This window comes from Cuculus canorus, chromosome 6 (assembly GCF_017976375.1).
Source record: "Cuculus canorus isolate bCucCan1 chromosome 6, bCucCan1.pri, whole genome shotgun sequence".
NCBI lineage: Eukaryota > Metazoa > Chordata > Aves > Cuculiformes > Cuculidae > Cuculus > Cuculus canorus.
The window spans coordinates 3813280-3833665 of NC_071406.1; the positions used below are offsets into that span (position 1 = coordinate 3813280).

General features: G+C 40.5%; 2 long non-coding RNA genes across 4 annotated transcripts in view; one reads left to right on the forward strand and one right to left on the reverse strand.

Moving 5' to 3' along the window:
- LOC128852589 (uncharacterized) overlaps positions 1–20386 on the reverse strand; it is a 66527-nt gene that overhangs the window by 21883 nt on the left and 24258 nt on the right. For both annotated transcript variants that reach the window (XR_008450567.1, XR_008450566.1), the window contains exons 3-5: positions 6968–7130; positions 4384–4505; positions 4005–4113 (exon numbers count right to left, since the gene is read on the reverse strand). This is a non-coding gene — a long non-coding RNA (uncharacterized LOC128852589). The remainder of the gene's footprint in view (positions 1–4004; positions 4114–4383; positions 4506–6967; positions 7131–20386) is intronic.
- On the forward strand, positions 11454–19057 carry LOC128852590 (uncharacterized). Of its 2 annotated transcripts, XR_008450569.1 has the most exons (4): positions 11454–11616; positions 12642–13598; positions 14558–14747; positions 17137–19057. It is a non-coding gene; the product is annotated as an uncharacterized LOC128852590 (long non-coding RNA). The 2 variants fall into 2 exon arrangements; XR_008450568.1 differs by lacking the exon at positions 17137–19057 and having other exon boundaries at positions 14558–16058.

Below are 20386 nucleotides of genomic sequence, written 5' to 3' on the forward strand. Positions count from 1 at the left end.
AAAATCATTTTAAAATGGCCTGAGAAATGCACTGCACAGTCAGAGACAAGCAGCCTCCAGTCTGCCCTGATGCTCATGTTGTGGGCTGTATACACAGCCCAGGAAAAAGAAAAGCAATGAGTGACCCTTGGGACCAGTTCTGGCCCTGCAGGCACTGGTGTAACTACACTGGTTTCTGAGACGTCTGCTGGGACACCTATGAAAGATGCAGCCCTGAGATCTGGCAAAAGCAGTGCCCCGTGCAGACAGTGCTGGGAAGATGTTGTTTCTGCTGTCAGACATCTGCGCCTCTCCCACCGCCGGCGTGCTCGAAGCGTCAACGAGCCAACTGGCAGCAGCCTCTCGTTCTTCCTATCAGTGTAAGTCTGCCTTCCTCACCGAAGTTACTGCCTGATTTTATGGCCAGACTTCAGACTGTTTTGGGGCCACCACAGCCTCTTCATGGACCTCAGCTGTCCTCCAGAGTGGCTCTCAAGGGCAACGAGCTATGCGGTGACATCTCCTCCCAGGCTGCCAACTTCTGTGAGCTTGAAACAATGGAACAAAGAATAACGGGAAAAGAACAGTCCGCACTAATGCATCCAGCATTGTCCTGGATTCCCTTTGGCTTCATTAAAATTAGTGACGTCCCTCAGTCCTGGGTGCACCAGACCTCTCCTGCTTCTGCAGAAAGCGTAGTCCAGCACTGCAGAGCGTTGCCCAGCAAACAGCTCTCAGCACTTCTCACCTTGCCCCTCGCTGATATGATCAACTCAGCGACTCCGGCACAAGCCCGAGCCTTCCGTGGAGAAACACCACGGCAGCCACCCCATTCCTTGCGCCTTTTTTTCCCCACTCCCTTTGTCCTGGGAGCTTTGGTTGAGAGCAGGAACCCATACCTGCGAGCTTGCTGCTCGCGGGACATAATGACCTGCAGATATTTAGCTGTCCAAACGAAATTAAACCAACCTGATTTATACCATTCCTCATAATTTAACAACTTGCCCTGTTCTCCAATATACTTTAACCTCCTTAGAAACACTTAGCGTTCACCCCAGATGTTCCCACCAGTGTCAGGGCCCTCGTGGGTAGAGGGGGGAAAAAACCTGCCCTGGAATATGCAAAGTTTCTGCAGAGACAAGAGGAGCTAATCTCTTCGTAAATTATGTGAATTGAAGTAAGTAATTTAACAGCTTATTCCCCCAGGTAGCCGGTGACCACTGTATGTCCCTGTTATTTAATTTGACAGTTAACCTTTCGAAGGCTGATAGTCATTTTAGATTAACCTTTGTATCTTAAAAATTAGTAAGCAATTTCCTTCCGGTTAATTTTGTTTTAATTGTAAGCTTTTCCACATATTTCCAGTGGTCATCTCGTCCAGCACATTTGTTCATCCTTTTCAGTGCATCACTTTGTGAGTCAGAGTTGAGGGGGGGAGAAGGAGGAGAAAGGGCTGCTAAGAAATTGGAAAACATTATTTAAGTAGGTAAGATTAATTATTTGTGCCATAGTTTGACAATAATAATAAAATAAATATAGAGACTTTTTCATGTGTGAGGGCATGCACATTAGCAAAAATATTTCTATAATAGATAAGCATCTTCTGAACACTAGAATGCTGGTAATTTGTCAGGTTTTCTTTTAATTAAAACTGTGAATATAGTTTGTGCTCTGTTTGATTCGGTGTCAACATTTTGGATGGGGGTTAAAAGTGATTTTCTTGCAGATCTGTTGCATTTCTCAGGACAGCTGATGAAATGTGCCTTAACATTAAGCCCTTGAACCCATGAGGCTTGCTTTTTTCGAGATCAGTAAATCAACAGATATTAGAGTAATAGTCTTGATACGACTGAAGACTTCTAACACTTCTGTAAATGCTCTCTTTACCAAAACTGCATCCATTTCTCCTCTCAGAGAACCTGCTTTAATTCATTGCATCATTACCAAATTGGTCGACTGTAAAATGAATTAAATTATTCTAGTTAGAACACTTTCAATCTAAATATTTTCCTCAATGCAATCCGTGAAATATTTAAAGTGTTAAAACTTTTCTTTTTTTTTTACAACACAGAAGTCTATCCAGTCTTTCTCCAACTATTTTTTTGATCTTTTTATTATTGATCTTCCTATGGAAGAATATGTAAACTTGCGTGAGTAAATGTTATGTCTCCGAAAGTAATAGTAAGTGTTAACTGTTAACCAGGGAATGGCTTCACCAACCCCTTTGCCAAGGCAAGACCAACTGGTTTTGGCCCTTCCTTAATTGTGTTAGTCTGTTAAAATATAATCGTTGTAAGAAAAGTGCTAATTCGAAGAATTTATATACAGTTTAAAGTCAGTATCCACTGAAAATCATCTGCTAGGTTATGGCTCGTGCACCACAGGATACTCAGGCAGTCGCCCCGTCCCACCAGCTGACTCTGCAATGGACAGGCACACGATAACGATGCATGCTTCAAAGCTGGCCTCAAATCACACAAAACACAAGCGGATTGACATCAGCAAAAATGGTTTTGGTTTTCTTTTCATAAATTTACATAGAGAATAGTTTTTTAGGAGATTGATTGTCATCAATTTTTCTCAGATTTGTTCTAACTCAAACTGTTCACCAGGAAACATTCAGCAGAAACCACGGTGGATGTTTTCTAAGGAGGATCTACATAAGTTAGGAACCCCACCCCTCTCCCCTAACTCAAGAAACTCATTCCACCCCAGTAACGTATGAAAACAGAGCTCAAACTGGGCCTTAGTCCAGGGAGGACTGAGAAAAGTTTCTTTCAGCAGTTGCCACTGCTGAGTACATTTGCTGCAATGGTTGAGGAGGAGGAGGATGCACCACACAGGCATCTGCAGCGTTAAGGCCAGCTTGGGTGCACGCAATGTAGGCGTTGGAGTAAAGGCCAATGTCTTCCTAGTGCGTAAATGTGAATGCATGAATAATTTCGTTGCTGTAAAGACGATGACCACAGCCTGTGACATCCATAGGATATTATAGGCTGCACCCCCATGCTTTCATATCCGGCTCATCTCCCACTCGTTGCCCCAGTGAAGCTGCACGGAGAGTGGAAATAACCATTATGCTTCCTAAAACCGCTCATAACTCACCATATTTTACCTTCAAGCTTTAATTCCTTCTACCTTGCCTATTTTAATAAATACTCATGACACTCAATAAAACTAAAACATCGGTGAACAAAACAGATTCATATGAAATTTTCCTCGGGGATCAGGAATGGAGAGGAAACGCATCTGGTACAGGAGAGTCATGTTGCTAAATATGCTCAGCTTCCCCTCTGATAGGTGAGTACAGGGACAATCTAATTTATTTGTAATGAACCTGAATGCTTCTTGGATCAAAGCCTGAGGGATGCAATGGAAAAGACTGAAAAGTGAGAAAGTCTGGTCAAAAAAGTTGGTAACCTTCAAACGTATATTGTAATCACCATGGCAGTGAGAAAGAGCTCTTACTCTGTGCTCTGGGAATTACCTCAAGACAAACATGGTGAGAATTACTTTGGAGATTATGTGAGGGAAAGCACACTCTGAGAAAGAGGAACAGATGCATCTTTAGAGTTCAGCATTCCTCATGCCTCTAACTTCACATGCCCTTTACACAATCTTCTACTAATTTTTCTACGCTGATAATCTATAGAAACTAATTATAAAAGTTTTAAAAAAGATCCTATAAAATGCATAATGCCTGATATCTGAGTCACAAGCACAGTTAATGTAATCTAACACATATTGCAGGAACCTACTGCACACAGATATTACCAATTAGCACATGATTTTAACAATCAACATTCATGCAATTAATAGAACGCTTCATATTCCTTCTAATTTTGAGCTCTGCATGAGCATATGTTATCATGACGGAATGTGGGATCATTTATTTATACTGGAAGCAAGGCTCCACGTAGAAAGCTGAGATGCTGAAAGTTAGCCTGAAAGTGAAAAAGGCTCAGATTTTGGTTCAGAAAAGAACACTTTTAGTCTGACTTCTAAAAGTTGAGCTGCATCCTTACCTTCTTACTGATCCTTGCTGTTAGCGAACTTCCGGAGAGGAAACTGTGTCCTGAGTACAACTGGAGAATCCAACCGACAATTAATCAACAAGCGCATAAACACTTTTCTCTAGAATTGAAAACAATTACATAATCAAGACTCATAAAAAAAGAAATAACCATAGCATCTTGCTTAGACTTTTTTACACTCATCAATAACAGTAGCTGAACACTTTCTTTTCCTTAATGTGTTTATTATTATACTTCATTATGAGTACAGAAGGATTATTATACTTACAGGGCAGAAGAAGAGCTATGGTATAGAGAGATTAAGCGCAGATCCCCACAATATTTAGCCACCCATTTACACTAAATTCCGTAAGATATAGGCATTTAATACCTTTAGGATCCAGTCCTGTCTGGTTTCTTTGCAGCAGAGGAAGCAGGGAGGTGAATGCTTGTTTCTCAAAGTCCCAGCCCTTACAGGCCTTCCTTACTCATCTCTCTTCTTGCTCTTTGGTGCTAACAAGTAAAAAAGCAATAAAAACTTATTTTAATTACTGAAGTCATAGATGTGTTACTAGCTCATTAAGGAGATGAGGTGTTTACTAAGAAGGTGTTTTTTTACACGCAGACTGCAAGGAATCCCATGGCACTGCTGCAGTAGCTGGAGCTGCTATATTCCCTGTCTATTGCTGAGAAGAATAATGTCAAAACACAGGGGTTGTGCAAACCTTTGCTCCAGAGTATCCCCACATCTTCAGCTGCCTTGTTACAGAGATGTCCCACACGTGTTTTCTATGACTGAGGGCTTTCCAACGGCTCCTCATAGCCAATCTCACCCTTGAGCAGCTCCTCCTGTGAGCCCGAATACAACGGTGTGCCATGCCTACACCCTGCCATGCTGACCTTCCCTTTGGCTTAGCAAGCCAGCCTGTCTAATCTTGCTCTCAACAGATTCTGGAGAATGCAAGAAGCCTCATAAGCACCTGGAAGTCCTCACAGAAGAGATGATGTAAGATGAGGCATCCAATGGCAGGAGCAACCACCTTCCTTAAAGCTGCACGGTGGTTGACCCCTCCTCACCTTTCCAGCAGGTTGGTGTGACAGTGCTGGTTTCCCTTGGGCTTTTGCTTTGGGAACTGCTCTAAGTCTTTGAGTCAAGGCTGGTGATGCAGGGAATTCTCCTCCAGCAGGAGAGACTGAAGCAGCTGCAAGAGCTGCAGATGTAGACTGTAAATCATTGTGTCTTTTCCCCTTTCAGGACAAGCTCCTGAGAGAATTTGGTTTACCACATATCTGACGTGTATTTATGTGTTGCAGAACAGGAGTAAAATAGCGAATCTCTGGGTATAACTGTATTTCTAAAAAATGACAGAAGAGTATTTATGTCCCCCATCACTGCCTTCCCCCTCGAGGGAGCCTTCGCAGAAGCATCACCTTTTGGTCTGCTGCTGTTTCAAACAAGAACAGATTACAGTAATCTATGGAACAGATTACAGTGGCTGAAGAAAAGAGATTTCACCTGTGACTGCACCTTTCCTTTCAAAGGCTTTTCAACCAAGTCTTGGTAAGCAGAGTGGTAAATGATCTCTGAAAGCATTTGTGTAATTTCTACCCTTTGAAATAAGTATGTAGTTAAGTCAGACCAGATTTCCATGATGACCAGGAAAGATGCACAACTATAGACAAATTATAAGAAAAAAAGAAAGGTCTCAAATTCAGTTTGCCGGAGGTAACTTCAGCCAAGGTAATAGAGCGGCACTAGTGTCACTGACAGGGAGGTAAACTAAGCGTAATGGTTTTTTACACTGACTAAATACATTAGCAACAACCTTCCTGCCAGAAAAAAAAGAACAAACAACCATCAAGAGATACTTTATTCTTCTGATATCAATAGTAAATATGTATTTTTCTTAACCATTATTTTTACTGAAGGCTTTGCTGCACAAAGAATCCAGGGGGAACTGAAAATCATATAATTGCGCAGGTTGGGGAATTCTCTAAAAATACGTAACCATGGCACCCTTGTCATTACCAATCAAGTAATCTTGATAAAAAGTAAAGTAATTAGCCTTTGAGAAGAGCATAAAGCTAATTAAAAATGACAACTTAGTCATCTCAACAAACAACAGCGCAGAACCAGTCAGTGGTTCTAACTATAGCACAATGCGATAACCTGACCTGCCAAAATGCTTTGCCTCCAAGCCCATTAAAAGAAACTGGAGTTCATCACAGTGAAACTTTGATAACTGCTTCCTTTGTTTTAAAATTCAGATTTGCTTCATCTGTTCTCCAATATTTCTCATTGCTCTCTGTGTTTTATCATCTTTTACTAAAACATTGCTCACTGATCAGTAATTTTTATAATTTAAATGATGGAAACTCCTGTGGTCTCCTGAAAAGACACTATAAAATCCAAAGTATGAACATATGCATTGTGAGAAAGATTTACAAGTTGCAAATAATAAGTTTAGTCTCCTTACAAAGTTACTTGTTCAGAATTTATAAATAATAACCAGAAATAAAAACAAACCACTGGTCTCTGATTTTTATAGCTATTTGGGGGTTTATCCTCCTGTAGATGATAAAGGCAAGGTTTTAATTAATTTCTATGTGGAAAAGAATGAATATTTCTTCTTTCCTTGTCATTAAAATCCCTGAAGAGGACACATATTCAGAAAATTATCTGTATTACCAACACTTTTCTTAGCAGATATATTTACTCAGGTTGCAGGTACTGAAGAAAACAAATTTCTCTCTTTTCAAATCACAAGATTCTACTAAATAACTCCTAATATAAACATACGCATGTATTATGTATATAATTACATATATTACTTACAGCCAGGACTCCATGGTACTATATTCCTTAAAGCTGGGAACTCATTTGCTTTAAGAATTCAAGTGTACAAATATCTAATGCGTGTGCACATAACTTAGTCTCCATGAAGCTTCGATGCAACTTCTGAACTCATACTCACAGTCTTCAATTTAAAAAGGACCAGTTGGTACAGTCGTGGGCCAAGCTCGAACACTGGTATCTTCAGCAGATCCAGCTGAGTGATGCTGAGGCTTAATCATTCTGATATACGTTCTTCAGCCACACAGAGAAAATATAGTTTTGATCCTCAACATAGGGATTGACTGGAATAGAAAAAGAGGTAGAAGAGATTATGATTAGGTTTTGCCAGCCCGTACTAATCTTTGACTATAGTTTATGTTCCTTCTTGCTAGGAAAGAACAGAATAATGATTTAGAGAAGCCCTCAGGCTGCTGGAACACAATGCATAGGAAGCAACCTGCAAAACAGAATGATTGCAACTCAACGCAAGAAGTGAAAACTTAAGCTCCTTTGACTTACATTATATATGGATACACGAGCTGGTAAAATAGTTACAGATGTGTATCTAGACCAAATAAAAAGACCTTGTAGCCATGGAGAAAATATGTATCTGCTCGTACTGCCCTATTTCCACTTTTAAGAAAGCTTGAAGCAGAAATGCAATGTTTGCTTATATTTTGGAAAAAATGTAGGATAAAATAAAATTCTGAGCAACCGTGAACTAGATGAAGACCTTGATCCTGCTCCGTAATGCATCATAAGACACAGTTCGCGAAGGCCAGTTCTGGCTTAGGAAATCAAGTCTCCCTAAGCTTTCTCTGCAGTCGGTGGAGAGAGGGAACATCCATCCCCAGCTATTGTGAATACCTATTGTTCCATTTGAATCCACGGAAGCAGATAACATATACAGGCTGAATAATTTGGTCTGTGGTCCCAAAACTACACCTCTTAATAATTCTTCATACGCCAAGTACAATGACATCGGACACCTTTCTGAGCTGCCATTTGCAAGCTTTGACTTGGAAACATTTTTAGCGTCCAATAGTCCTTCAGATGAAATCCACGTCACAACTTTGGTGCAATTTTGGATGGTTCCTGCGTGGTTTTTTTCATTTTATTGAAGTGGTTTGCTCAAATGTATTTGTAAACTGTTATGTTTGTCTTAAAAGTAACTTTCCCTAAAAACATTTTTAAGGTGTTCAAGGAAACAGCGTCTCTTTTCATAAGCTCGCTGGACAAGAAGGTGTTTTGGTCTGAGAGTCTTACTCTTTGGTGTTATAGGACATCAGGGAAGATAAGAGAAGTGTTGCTTTTCTCTTCCTTTTTTTGCTTTCCCCAAGCAAAAATTAAATTTTTACAGGGATGAGGTAGTAATCTGTAACACCTGCAAAGAGAAAGCATCTACTTGGTCTTTTGACATACCATTTCCTTACACGGGGAAGGTGAAGATGAAAATGAGATATTTGTGTGGTAAGGAAAGAAGAACAGGATAAAATCTCCGCTTGCTCTTGCACCTCTCATCAGACCTACAGGCTCTTAAACTGAATTCCAAGTTTAACCTGGACAAAGAAATGGAAAAAATACACTGTAGGGAACAAGACTGCGTTGGCAGTGAAGTTGATTCAATGACTTAATAGTTCTTTTTCCATCTCTGATTTTGTGATACTATTTATAAAAAGGAAGCAGAACTGATGGGCCACTCTGAAAAAATTGTTACCATAAACCAATAGCAACCATCGAAACCGGCAAATACCCCGTTAAGAATTGCGTGGCCCATGGAGCCAGGGAGAAGACTAATAATGGACCTCTCTGAAGGTCTTGGGCTATGTTTATTTCCCGTATTTATTTAAAAGAAAATCAAAACACTTTTAAGCAAGTCAGCTGGTTCCAAATTTAGGAACAATTGAACAAAGAGGAATCTGCTAATTCCAGATGGAGTGCATATATTCCCTTGGCACTTATTACTTACCAAATGTTTCGGAAAGCAAACACATGACCTAAAAGATTTTGTGAGTGTGGGGTCCTCAAAAAGCTCTTAACAAGTCATGTATTTCTAACTGTATTTATTTTACCCACACACAAAAACCCACTCCGTTTTCCTTTCTTTTTTTTTTTTTTTTCCAAAAAGCAGACAATGCTCCATTTAAAGACTATTTATGTACAATTCAGTTATCCCATCAGGCTGGGGGCTTTAAAGGTGTCTCCTTTGAAAGGCTTCAGCTGTGGAGCATCTGCTCCCTGTGCGAGGGCCACCTTTCCTGGCGCTTCGGTTGGCACAGGTGTTGCTAACATGGGCTTCTCCTGTCCAGCAGAGCAAGAAATGGGCATCCGGAGAGGGTTTCTCGTCTCAGAGATACAATATAATTAATTCACTTTTTGTTTGTTTGGTATTTTTTAATCTGGTCTTTCACACATACCCAGTTGTCCACCAGGGTCCTACGCGCCCTCCAAAGACACCTCTAGGCAAATTAATATAGGATTGCTTGCACGCATTTTGTATTCATTACTGAGATGTTCTATATTAATTTCATAGCAAAATGAGCCTGATGAATACAGCTAGGAATATTTTAGTGAGTATTACATTCCATTATTGTAATGGTTTCCTCCACAAATTAAATACTGTGGGGGAAAAGTAGAAAATCTTAATTTTAAGGCAGTTTGACCAAAATCAGTCCTTTTTCAGTAGCTCTCCAACCTGAAGAACACAAAATCTTACAGGAGCGACAGTGACATTAGCGCCTGTGCCTTTCCAAAGCTGCCGTAGCTGCTCAGCAGCACATGTGGCTCCACGTAAGCAATGAGCTTGACCTGTACACGAGTGAGTGCTGCTGTGGGACATCTTCACTAAAGCCCTTCAATCTAAGACTGTGGAAAGGTTTCACATCTATTCCACTGCAGAAACAGAAATATCTCAGTGATGATTTTCGTAATACAGGTTGCAAGATCTTAAAGATTTCTACTGTTGATGTTTTTTCTGCTGGCAGGACAAGGCCAGTCGTGCCAAAGGGGCAGAATCAAAGAGAGCAGGCTCTGGTAAAAAAAGTTTGATAAACAAGCAGGCTTAACTATCAATTGGGATATTTTTTCTACTACTACTTTTAATATCCTAATAAGACATCTTTTCTTAAAATGCAAAATCTTTCCACTGCTCTGAAAGGAAAAAAAATAAAAGTGTGTTAAAGAGAGTGAGTTGTGACTAAGAGAGACCTAAAAGAGAAAGAACTTCTCGTGATAGTATAAACAGATAAGTATAATTTAGTCTTGAGTTTCACACGAGCAATATGTCATCCTTTCAAGCTTTTTGATCTTTCCCCCCCTTTAACTCTGTCCCTTGTTTTAAAACCCTCACCATCAGCTATGCTGTAATTCTTTCCTTTGGACTTGGTTGTATGTCATTTTTTTCACAGCCAAAGACTCAGACTAAAAAGAAACGGAGGGCAAATGTTATTATTTCAATGCAAGTATCTACAAAGTGAAACGCCTCTGCTGATAGAGACATAGACCCGCTCTCCTCGCTCAGTAGCTCTTCTCTAACTGCGTGCAGTGTGACAGTCCCTAAAGTTTTAGCACTGCCGGCGTTTCTCTGCAAATCCTTAAGCTGCCCCAGCTAACTCAACTGAACACATTATTTTACATTTTTAAATGAAATGCTTTTTGTTTTTATTTTAATGAATCCCCTAACTCCAACTTTAATTAAACTCATGTTTTTTAATTAATTACCAACAAATGCAAATAAGGCAAACTACACAAACGTGTATTCGCCATTCACTGATAGATACGTAGGTTTGTGGGTTTTTTTTTAATCCCGAAGTGTCAGGATTGTAAAAATCTTAAAGTCTTGAGGGTTACAACCCAAAAATGATTTTCGCTTGGGGCTTTATGAAAATACCTTACCAGAGTATGACAGGGAGGAAAATTACTTAAAGGAGGAGAAAGCAAACTGCAGGTTCTTAAGCTTTACTTAAGTTATTCTTGCTAAGCAACAGTAAAACTCGGTGGAATTAGACCTCTGCATACATTATTATAAGGGAATACAAGGATTCCTCCATCATCGTTACGTTTACTGCCCTAAATGCTGACAAATACAACTATGGATTCATTAAGTGCTCTCACTGGTTATTTAAGTTTAGCTAAAATAGAAGTCCTGAAAGGAAGTTCAAGAAGTAAAAAAGTTCAAGGAGCAAACTTCAGAGCTCTGAAACCCAGGAGACACAGATTTAAGATAATACACTCAGCATTAAGATTTGGAAACTATCTCCTGGTGCCCATGGCCAGCACCTGAGGAGAGTACACAGTTGAGTTACCTTCTTTACTATATAAGTGTTATTCTTTTCAGGAGAAAACATTTCAAAATCTCATAAAATATTACTCTGAAGAATTCCTCTGAAATGCCTTAACTTCTCTGACAACTTTTTTCGACTTAAAGCACTGTAAAAACAGCCTGTCCTTTTTCCAGAGCTAATACATTATTATTTAAATCGTTAAAGCAAGGAGCCAGGAATATTTGTCTCCGTTCTCTTCCTAGAGCTGACAGAGATGAATTTGGCTATGTCCGCACGTCTAGTTCGGCTCAATCTCAGAGTCCCAGAATGACTTGAATCCACACACAAAGGTCTCAAGCTTGCTTAAAGCCTGAGCCCGGTGCTTGAGCTCTGGCCCTCCTGGATCGCTGCCCGGAGCTCAACCCAGTGTCCTGGCCCTCTGCACCGTGGACACGAAGCAAAGCCAGCACTGGAGTGCTCAGCAAGATAGTCCTCTGGATGCTGTATTTTCCTCTCAAGTCAGCAGGTAAGAGCTGTTTTTTCCTACGTGGCATAGGAATATCTTATGTACAGCTGAACTACACACCTAGTTAAAACGTATTCTGCAAGCGTGGCAAGCCTTCATGTTTCCACTTCGTTTCATAGCTATTTAAAAATTACATTTGGGGCTATGTATATTTATATACACCTCTACATGCATTGTATATCACTTCTTCTCCTTCTCCCTCCTCCCAAATATCAGGCAGATTTCTCTCCCATTTACCATGGGTGGAAGGGGAAAGTCACAGGGCTGACACTAAAGTACCTTTTCCCCCACAAAGGGGTTTACAACCTGGTAAGGTGCAAGACATGAATGCACAACTTTGTGGTCCTTCTTTCCTCACCAATAGGAGAAATAAATCACTTGGAGGGGAAATTAATAGCGTAGAGACCTGCCTATGTAGATACAGCTTTTGGGCTAATGGGAATTTTTCCAGCTTTCTGTCCCTACATATCTCTAAGTAAAAACTGGGGGAAAAGTCACCCTTAACGATCTTATGCAAAAATTTAATTATGTTTGGCTTATCTAATTGATGTATTATGAGGAGGTTGGCTAAAAGATGTCATATGTGCAAAGTTATTTGTTGTGTTTAAAGATATTTATGCTCCCATCCTTGGGAAAATTCTTCACGTTCCCTGTCGTGCTGCACTTAGAAATGATCCTATCTTGATTGCGTTCCAGTTACCCCGTGTCAAAAATAATCAGGAATAGGAAAGATAAAGCGCAAGAGTGTTCTGTGGAAGGCTGCAATTCCAGCGACTCCTCCTTCCCCTACTTGCCCAGCCTAAACATATGAAACCCTTTGGAAAAAACAGAAGTAAAAAAATAACAGAGCAGTGTCCACCCATCTCCTGAGCAGTTCCTGCAGTAGAATAGTCTATAGGCAGCCGCCTAAGATTTATAATCAGAATTTCATAGCTTGAGAAATTCCTTAAAATATCCCACGTCCCCCAGCCAATTCTTTAAAAAAATGAGGAAACAAAGCCATTCCCTCCTTTGCTTTTTCACAGCTTCCTTTCAGCCCATACGTCGGCGAGAGGTGTGGAGGACGCCCGCCCGCCGCGGTCCCTTGCACGGGGAGCCTGGAGGCTCACGGGGAACCTGAGCTCCCACCCAGACAGCCTTTGTCAAAATGAACCTCAGCAAGAAGGGGTTTTCCTTCCTTAAAAAATATTGCAAACAGAAGATTCCCATGTTTGAAAGGTCAGAGGAAAAAATATAATGCACTCATGAAGAGACAACCTCATTAATCCTGTTGTTCTTGGCCCAGTCAGTAGAAGAAACATAAATGCTGTCAACACTGTGCTGCTAGATAAAGGATAAAAAGTGGGAATGAAATGTTTTACTGCAAGGACTGTTCTTATGGTTTGAGAACATTTCTGGAAATAACCTGAGCTGAGAAAATGTTCCCTAGGAGGAATACATGCTGTGGGAAACTGTGTGGAAGATAAAGTTTGGTCAGTGACCTTCTCACTATCCTCTAATCACGCAGCACACACTGCTCCAAAGAGAAAAAAGAAAAAGGGATACTGTGCAGCAAGAGACACTTTACCTTCCCTGCATTACATGAACTGGAGTGGAAAACACAAGAGTATCATAAATCTCTATTTCATGCTTTCGGATACTGTAGTGAAATAATAATCTTCTGTAACTCGCAGGGGGAAAAAAATGTGACTTTTGGTTTAGGGCACTTTAATAGCACAAAATGCAATACACCTTCAGTGAGCATAAAAACAAATGACTAGAAGTTGCTAAAAGGGGAACGTGCCTTTTCGTCTGTGCAACATTAGAAACGGAGAAAGATCATCACATTTCTCATCCGAACCCTGGAATGACAGAGAGGAGGAAGACGCAAGGCTACCTCTGCAGTGCAGGCGCTTCCCAGAGATGATCCATCACAGAAAACCTCAGTTTAAATACTTGCATGGTAATGCAGCAGCACCGCTCAGACACTGTATCTGTGCAGAGTGAGTAAATATTAGCATATGTGGTTACTCCTGGGAAGATTAGGGAGTCATCAAATATGGATGTCCCTAGCGCTCTGCACGCACTGCGGGTATTGGAAAACTCCTACCTTTAGATATTTGCAAGGAATATCACTTTTATTCCTTCTTTTTTTTTTTTTTTAATTTATTTTCATTTGGTATCTTTCCTTCAAAACCAAAATAACTGCACTTAATGTCTCTAAAAGGTGGTTATTGAGGATTGGTGTCACACGCACAGAAATGCCAAAGCTTTTTTGGTTTCTGTAGCATGAATCTCAGAAGGACAGTGTCATCTTCCTGAAATGGCACTACTGGGGTAATGCCACAGCGCAGAAGTTGGGTAGATATTTTCCTTGTACTCATCAGCTAACAGTTGTCGACAAATACACTACCTAGAGTGGTAATACAGGGTAATAGTGTCATTACTGGGGAATAAACAAGGCAGCTGCAGTGCATTTAAGCTGCAAAAAGGGAAGATTTAGGTTAGATATATTAGGAAGAAATTTTTTACTGTGCGGGTGGTGAGGTGGTGGTACAGGTTGCCCAGAGGCTGCCTCATCCCTGGAGGTGTTCAAGGCCAGGTTGGATGGGGCTTGGAGCAACCTGATCCAGTAGAAGGTGTTCCTGCCCGTGGTGGGGTATGGAACTGGAAGAGGAGTTCTTACAAAAGCATTTGTGTATCTCAGATGTTTCAAATACTTCACCAATCATCAGAGAAATAATTGCAAAAGTGAGCTAATTCAGCTAAATTACAGGCTAACTCAAACTGTTCAAATTAGAGCTAACCTTATTTTTGAAGAGTTCTTAGTAATCAAAGGAACGAACTGCTGAGAATGAGACTTCTTTCTGTCTTCTTCATTTGTTCGTTTCCAATCGGACATGAAACAGAAAGGGTGTAATAAGCTATTCTCTTATTTTTCTTTCATCCATCTGGAAACAAGAACTACCAGAAGTCTGACAAGAAAGCCTGATCTCCAGCCAGATTTCTTGAAATGTTAATAAGAGTTCCTTATTCAAAAAGCACCTTCAAAACTTCTTAACTATCAGGAAGAGAACCTCAGATGTCTCATTACCTACCACAATATTCCTGGAAAAAGACCAAGAAGTGCCCTACAGAATTCTCCTGCTACGGTATGTAATGAAACCTAGATACATAAAAATACTGAGATATATCATACATATACATGATAATCCTGGTGAGTAGAGCTGAGATTAGGAATAAAGCCTTTTAGAAAACCTTCAAGAGATGGACAGTGGGGGACAGCAACGTAAGAAATGTTCTCGTGGGCTTTGTTCAAAATAAATTTGCAGGGGAAACAGTATTCCCTTCGCTTGTGTGTCAGCTCAGGGCTTTTCAGCTGCAAACCAGAAATTTCTCAGAGACTCCCTGAGGATGGGGGAACATCACCAGCCCTCCAGTCGGGTACGCTTCAGCTGCAAAACGAGCTCAGGACCACACACATCCTGCAAAGGCTTTGAGGGATGGCACGTTGCACAAACGGAGAGGCACCAGGAGCATTTCCCTGCTCCATTTTGTGCAGAGCAACTTAATGGCGCTATCGACATCTTCTGTGATATATGTCCTGTGATCAGTGTAATTACTGCATGTCATCACCACCGTAAATTTACCCAGCCTGAAACCATTTTAAACTTAAACTGCATACTTAAGAACTACTATCCACCTCCTTTTTGTAAATTAGCTATATGATTTATCTGTGGGAACCATTTCAAAAAGTATACATTCAGAAACACATATACCACATGATGTCTTTTCCATATGGCATCTCATAATTATTTTGCTGTGTGTGAACATGATGAAAACAGTTTCATAATTCTCTAAGGGTTAGGGTAAATTATTTCAATTAGACATATTTCAGAGCAAACATTACCTTAGGGTTTATTAATAATAGTACCTGAGAAGGAACAGCTGCCTTTTAAGCAGCGAGAGCTGTCAGCTTCTCGCTGCCCCCCCGTAGCACCCCTTTTGTGACTCTAAAAAAGTGGCAGATTTTCTCATGCTTTACCTAAACAGAGAATTTGGCAGCAAAGACCTGGTTGTAATCCTCAGCAAGGGAGCTGGTGGGTGGATTTTTTCTCTATAAACTCTTGTATAAACCACACCGGTCTCCTGGTATTTATTTTGTGTAATGTTGGAAATCATACACAGATCCAACAGTCCACGTAAAGGAGTTTTGTAACTTCCTGAAACCCTTTCAGGCAAAACCTTTTCTCCAACAGCAGTCCCAGGTCGTCAGGATATTATCACCATTCTTTAAGGGCAAGGTTCCTCATCTATTTGTAACAACGTTGCTTTGAAAAGATGAAAAGCAAATCTAAATTAGATCAGCTAATTATTAGGAATGGCTATTAGAATTATTAAAAAGAAAATTAGCTCCATTGTCAAGGTATATGGACTGTTTTGCATGGACACAGCTTACAAGCATCTTGCTTTGGAGTTTTAGGTGCTGTATTCCTCATCTAAGTGTTTCTACAGATTAATACTGTCACATACGATATACCCTAATTTTGGACGGCTGATCCTGTGACGACACCCTCTGCACAGCTCAGCCCCTCTGCTTTGATGCACCACATCGCTCGCATCGCTTCCCAAGTGCATCTCCATCTCTGCAAGGAATACTTACACTTTTACACACAAATGCCTAAGAATCACCCAGGTTGATACAAATCCTTTAAACGCTGAAGTAAAAGTGTGCTAAGAGCCAGGCAGTGAACAGGCATGGAAAATCCCTGCCTCTCCTCACCCTACGATACTCGCAGGAAGGTGAGTGAATTGACCCTGAATACAAAGTCACTAAATCTGGGTTGAAAAAAGGGACAGAGTTACGTTCGTCGGCTAATAAATAATGCAGGTACAATCACAGCGAGGGCTGGTGTGACTCAGTACTTGTTACGACTTGTGGGCTGGAACAAAATTATTGTGGAGCTGTAGATCTCAGAGTGGGAGGTGAGGGCATCAGCCCCCCTCAAACAATCCTGCTTATTCGAGCCTCAGGCATGGAGGAGGGCTAAGACACCCTGTACGGAAAAAAATAAACATTTAAACTGAGATACCTCAGATCTGTTAAAGAGTTTTAAAATGAGTGAAACAACTCATTTTGTTGTTGTTTTACAACAAACAAAAATCAGAGAACAAGCAGCTCTCACCTTGACTGCTAGTCTTTGAATCCAGCAGTTCCCTGTGTGTCTGTGAAGAGTCAGTTTTAATTTATTTAGCATATCACTGCTATCACTAATATACATACACAAATAGAATAAAAAGAGAGAAAGGGATGTACTTAAATGCAAAACTGTAGGTATAACACACAGGTACAACCCCGTGTTTTCTTAACAGGATATCTAAAATTCTTAGTTATCATCTGGCCAAACATGACTGTTCTACTACATCGTTATTGTACTTTAATGTTTTCAGCTAAGCTACAAGAGAAATAAAAATATTTCCAAAGAGAATAATTGATTGGTAAAAGGTATCCAAGCTATAAAATATTCCCTTTTGTTTCAGGTCCTAGTATTTTTGTCTGGCTCAAGTTCAGAAGGTTCTATAGCTTTGCTGAATATTTCCAAAGGCCTCTTGCCTGTACCTTCGTGCAACAACAATCATATTTGGCCTTGAAATTACCACTTAAAAGACAAGAGAAACCATTTGCTTGTCTGTCCTTTTATGGTGTAATGAAGCAGGTGGATTTCTACTGAGCTCTTTGCCTGTGACTTCTCCAGAAGGAATGCAGCCTGCTCCCAGCCCCACAATGACTGGAAGGCCCATATTCAAAGGTCCTGGGACCGACTTTTTTTTCCACACTTACTCATTCTGCCAGAGTGTATAGAAACCCAGAAGAAGTAAAAAAAGCAAAACCCTAAATCTGAGACCCTCTTAATAAATTGAATAAACAAGCTATTTGCTAACATTTGGACTTTGGGTCTACTATCTCTTTTTGTGAAGACTATTTTCTCAATCAAGGAAACTTCTAATCTCTTTGTCCATGTCATACAAGGAGAGGATGGACCTCTGACCTTTGTTTTCCTCTCTACTTAATCCCATTATTTATTCTCTTTTGCTCCTTAACTGGTACAGTTCATATGCTTTGATATGTTTTAAATTTCCACATATTTCTGTATTCGATTTTTTGGACAACACTCCTGAAGAAATGAAGCTTACACATTGGCTCTATCTGCCAGACTTTTTCTTCCTTAACTATTTCCAAATTCATTGGCTTATTCCAATCTGATTCAATAGAGAGGTAAGAACCCTAAAGATAATTAAATTCCTGTAAGTTCTGCAAACATTGGCACCTGAAGACAGGCAGGGTCTTGAAAGAGGGCATCTCTGCTGCAGGAAAAGCTGCAACATGAGGCTCTACAGTAACATTTCTGCTGACTTGGCATTGGCCAAGAGGCACACATGGGTCTGTAGAGCTCCGAGTCTCTCCTGTAAGCAGAAGGTCAGGGGAAACTGAGGCAGAGTCTGTAGGCTGTACAGTACATATGTCTGTATGGGTACATACTTGTGCTCGACAACTACACGATATCCTCTGTTGGCTATGGGGCAGGGCTGGGAGTCGGGAGACAGACTTCCATCTGTTAGTAAAAGGTTGTGGGACTGCAGAAAGTTTTCTCTTTTTTCTCCCACTCTGTCCTTTTTTTCCTCTCCCACACTTTGCTTTTTTTATTAGTTTGAGCTAAAAGTCCTTGGGCGGAAAGGCCTTTTTTTCACCAGATGTTTGCATGAGCCTAACACATTGGGAGCCCTTTCCTAGTCGAAGACCAGATGGCCTATTGCAAAGTAGATAATAACAAGACTCCAGTAAATACTGATGTTCTTATATCTATGTGACAACATCACCTTTGAAATGGGAATACTCATCTGTATATGTGATAAGAATACATTTTTACTTGTATATTTAGCTGTATTAACCCCACTATAATAAAAGCATACAATTTTAAAAGCGTGTCCATTAAAATTAACGGACAAGCTGACAGAGATCAAACTTATTTTCTACAAAGAGATTTAGAATCTTAAGGCATCTGACATTCTGCCATGCCTGTCTTGTTTCTGTTCCACTGTGTTCTACTGTGCTGCGTGCTCTACTCAGCCCGTTAAAGCACTCTCTCTTCCCCTGCTCAAAGACAAAGGTTGGACCTCTCATGAACATTGTCTACCGCCCACAAGTCAGGCTCCAGACCCATCTATAAATTTCATTTGCCTCTTGAAGAGAAGAAATTTTCCTTGACGAAGGTGATTATCAGGTATTAAAGGCTAATCTTGTAATAAATTTGTGAATTAGTAAGCTTATTTCTTAACTAGTCAAAAGCAAATCCCTCTTGCTCATACCTTGTTATGCTAGCATCGCACGCTATCGTATCACTGGTATTTAATAGTTTCCCAGGGAAAAAAAAAATCACAGGCAGAGATATTCACTCACTGAACTGAGCCAGGGTGGCTAGGTTATTCACTAGAACGTGTTTTTCACATATTTTCTTTTTATTTCATCCCAAGGGGCTTTTATTTTGTGTCAATTTGTGCAATAAAGTTCTCTCCTATGAGACTGACTTTGCTTATATGTTGTTGGTGCACTTAATTAAACTCAGAAATGCCTAATTCTTTCTAGAGCCCCGATTCTGTTCTGAAATACAAAGTGTTATATGCCCTTAATGAAAGAAAAGCAGTGTAATTTGACACAAATTTCAAAGACTTTCCTAATGTGTTTCTTTCTATTTGTGCAAAGGAGGGAGGAGGGAAAGGGTTGAATACTGGCTTTTGAATTGCCCTCATTTAAAAGGTGAGGGCAACCTGAAATTCCTGGAGCCACTTCTAATACCCGTGTAGTTCTAACACCGTGTAGTATGGCTTCATTCAGGTCCATCTGTACCCAAAAGCAGGAATAAATTATGCATGTGAGGGGCTGCAGCATTGTTCACATTAAATATTAATCTGCTGGTCCTCTGCCACTCTGCAAGACAGTGCATCTCCAGATCCACCTGTCTGCACCACAGCGAGGGCAGCTCCCTGAAAAGGGGCTTTTATGTTGCATAAAAAGCCTGTCCTCCAAAATAGGTGGATCTAGAGCAAATTTCTTGAGAGTAATTTATTCCACACCCTTGCTAGCATAACAAGTGTTCCCGAACCTCTGTGGATATGTATTCAAGTGGGAGCTGTCTGTCTACATTTGATTTTACATTTTCTTCGGCTAGTTCAGAGATCCATAAGCAAAACCCAGTGCCTGGGGACATCTGAGAGGACTGTGAATTCATAAACAATAAATGGTTTACAATCATAGATACCTTAACATTTTAATCTCTGGCAGATAGGGTTTGGATAACTGCTTCTGGGTAGCATCCAGACTGTATGTAATACACTTTTATTCACCTATACTGCATATTTCGCTTGACTTGACCATTTCTGAGCAGAAGGATTGTATGAAGGTGAGGAAACAAAAAATCCCCAAAGGGTGTCCACACGCTGACTGCAGGGACAGATCTCCACCTACACCTCTCCCATCACTGGCCTGGTGGGCAGAGCTACCTCTCAGCGAAATAGAACACACGCAACACCCCTTTCAAAGGAGTCACTCAGGCATGCCACCCGATAAGACTAATGGAAAACCTCTTTCTAATCCTACCGCAGTGCTTCAACCTCTTCACAGTTTGCAAACACACTGTGGCTTACAAGGCAGATCACAACAAAGCAAACCCTCCTTCCCACGTCTTATCCCCAAATCTCCACAACATAATATGGTCATTTTTTGATCCAGAGG